The sequence below is a fragment of the Octopus sinensis genome, linkage group LG1, assembly GCF_006345805.1.
Source record: "Octopus sinensis linkage group LG1, ASM634580v1, whole genome shotgun sequence".
Classification (NCBI taxonomy): Eukaryota; Metazoa; Mollusca; class Cephalopoda; order Octopoda; family Octopodidae; genus Octopus; species Octopus sinensis.
The window spans coordinates 150,896,087-150,899,850 of NC_042997.1; positions in this window are offsets into that span (position 1 = coordinate 150,896,087).

Sequence of the window (3,764 nt, forward strand, 5' to 3'; positions counted from 1 at the left end):
CGTTGTGTTCGTTTGTTTTTCTTGTTATGGGACTCGTATTTATCTTCTCTAATTTTTTGTCCTCTGGAAAGATAATTTAAGAGTACTACTGTCTCATTTTCCAACACCATAGCATTTTCCACTCTCCTCCTTCACCATCCCCATCACTATCATCGTCCTCATCGTCATCATAATCTTTATCTTTACAATTAGCAACAGCTGCAAGAAAAGCACTATCAGAACCATCATAATTATCAAAATAGCCATAGTTATTTTGCTTCTATATAGTCATCAATGATTAATGTCCGCCAAAAAAAAATAATAAATAAAATAATCACACCAGTACTTGAAAATCTCTCTTAATATTATATGAAGATAATTCATCATAGATTATCTAATTATTTCCTCGGTGATTATCTTGTACGACTCTAGACAAATGCGCCTCTCCGACAACAACCTCGCCTTTTTGATAAGTAATTAATTACACATTTTCCCATTCTTTCTGCATAAATATCTCTTTCAGAATATCTGTTCCAGTTTCATCCTTTTTAACACAATCATTCATTATTTTGGCATACGTACACGAAAAAAATATTTCATAGCATCAGGCGTAATTAAGTTCGCATTTCTCTTCAATAATACAGATACAATATAGTCCACTTTTTCTACTCTTTTCTCTATATTTAGCTTTCGTAAATAACTTATCAGTAAATTTTAGTGCATATGGGTTATAGCAAAACATTATTAAAACACGAAATTTACATTATGTTCTCGGACTCACTCAGAATGAGAATCCAATCTACTTTATAAAGCTGCGCTTCGTAGTGGTTAAATATTTAGCTTAATACGCTACATTTATAGAATCTCTGTATAATGTTTTATTTGTTACTTCCAAGTACATGGAGTCTAATTTAGCTTCTTCTCCTAGAGCAGAAGCACATTATATTGTATGAACATTTGATCATGTTTTTTGTAATCATTGGTGTATGTCACCAAAGGCAATGTAGTTTTCCAATTTAGCTTAAGGATATGAGTCATGTTATTGTGTATACAAATACCTAAATACCTTTGAAGCAGAATATAAATGAATTATCGATTGTAGTGTGGAATAAAATCATTTAACTAATTTTATTAGTATTAAATATTGATTCCTATTATAGGCCAAATATCGTGCAAGACGACATATTTGATTCAATGAAACTTTCGATTTGATTGTTTCATTGATATTTATTCAAACAATCAAGGTAGATTTGCTCGATTTACTTATAAACATTAATTTATCATCGAGAATTTAAAAAATAAGTCTAATGAATGATGAAAGCCGAACTGCAATATAGCAGATACAAAGACTGGATGATCACGAAGGGAAATTATTTGATGTTAGGCTTATTCTCTACTTACTGGGAAAGAATAACGAAAAGTGCATATTTTCAAGAGAAATTTCAAATTGTTAGATGAAAGTAATAACCAAGACAATTTCTCTGTACTCAACGTACAATGTATTTTCAAGTGACATTAAAATTACATTCGGTGTCGAGAAATTTACTATGCTGGAAGAGTAAAAAAAAATAAGACGAGATAGTAGTGAAATATTTATTAGTTACAATAATAAATTGTTTCTTGTAGAAGTAGCAAAATGTCTAGGAATATTAGAAAATAATAAAGTTAAAAGTGTAGAAATTCAGAAAGCTTTCAGTATAGAAAATGCCCTGTAAAATAAGATTTTGAAATCCAAATTGAATACTAGAAATATTACACAATTCACTAATTTATTATCATTAATAAGGCATGAGACAGGATTAACTGAGTGACGAAAGGATACATTAGGTAATGTCGGAAGACGAGAAAACGACTCATACTGTACAGCAGCATGCATCCTGCTAAATACATGTCGACCGTTTATACCAGTAAAGAACAGGAGGAAGGCTATGAATTCACCTTGAAGGCATTTTAGAATTAGAGAAGAGTTGATAAATGAAGGTTCATTTACGGAGCCATTACAACGTTAATGAAGCAAATATAAAAAAGAATGACAAAATATGAATTGCTAACAAGGGGAACACTGACTTTGGCTAGGAAAAAGTGTTGAAGTATTTCCAAGAAAGAGCTTGGGAGGTCGATTCTAACAGCACCTCGCAGAATCACACATACCTTCGATTATTGTTATATTGAGTGAACGAAAAATTTGAAAGATATCGTTCGAATAATGAACTGCCATAAGCATGTCTTCCAATCGGTTGCCGGCATACTCTGCTGGAATCTGTGCAAGAGACTTCACTTTGCATGCAGGAATACAAGAGCTATAGTTAACACACCGGGTGAAATGCTTAGCGTTAATTTGTCTGTCTTTACCTTCTGAGTTCAAATTCCTCCAATGTCGACTTTGCCTTTCATCCTTTCGAGGTCGATAAATTAAGTACCAGTTACGCACTGGAGTCGTTGTAATCGACTTAATCCGTTTGTCTGTCCTAGCTTGTTCCCTCTATGTTTAGCCCCTTTTGGGCAATAAAAAAATAAGAAACGTTAGCACCCTGGGTGAAATGCTTAGCGTTATTTTGTGACTTTACGTTCTGAGTTAAAATTTCGTCGAGGTCGACTTTGCCTTTCATCCTTTCAGAGTCGAAAAATTTAGTACCAGTTGCGTACTGGGGTCGATCTAATTGACTGGCCGCCTCCCCAAAACCTTCGGGCCTCGTGCCTTGAGTAGGAAAAATATTGGGTTTTGCTTGTTTAGCATTCACATTCGTTAGTCGTATTCATTGCATGTGAAACCTTTTCCATCTGGAGGACTGAAGTGCTTGATTTCCTCATTATTTTTATTGTAGGTGATGGTTACATTTCATAATACATGGTACGTTTCAGTATTGAGAAATTTATACGTTCTAATTTTCAATATATTTACGTCTAATAGGGCATCGAGCTGGACAAATCATTAGCACTCCAGGCAAAATGCTTACCGGTGTTTCGTTTGACATAAACTTCTATCTTCAAATCTCGCAGGAGTCGAATTTGCATCTCATCATTTTCGTGTCGTTAAAATAAGTACCAGTTATAAACTTGTGTCAATAACAGTGACGTACCCATCCCTTAAAATTGCTTACTTTTTGAAACCAATATCTATAAGTCTACTTATTTGCCTCTTTTAATTAACAGACGTACGTACATAGTCACACAAGCTCATACATATAGACACACTCAAACAAGCACGCATAGACACATGAATTCATGCATACGTTCACATTCACATACACACATACATGTATACAAACACATATGCACATGCACACATGCATATGTGCATAAACTAGCACACATGCACACAGGAAGACACACACATGCGTACAAACACACAAAAGGAATGCAGCTCCGATAACGGACATATTCAACATCCACTGGCAAGATAGAAAAGTAACGAATATTTTGGAAAAATATATAAATAATAAATGAGTGGAAACTGAAGCGGTGAGACAGTCAGATATTAGAGCATTAGGGCAGTATGACTCTCCCCAGCCCCCAAAAATTTGCTTCAACAAACGAATTCACTTCAAGGCTCTATCAAGCCAGATATAAAACTTCGATATCTGACTAACTGTACACTGGGCACCGGTTCAGACAATGCCAATTTGATGAAGGTAGTGAGATCAAGGAAGGCACATATATTTGAAAACTATAAACGGCAAAGGTAAAAGCCCATATGTCGTTTTCGACGGGAGAGTCCATCGCATATATATATATATATATATATATATGTGTGTGTGGGGGGGTGTATGTGTGTGTCTGTGTGT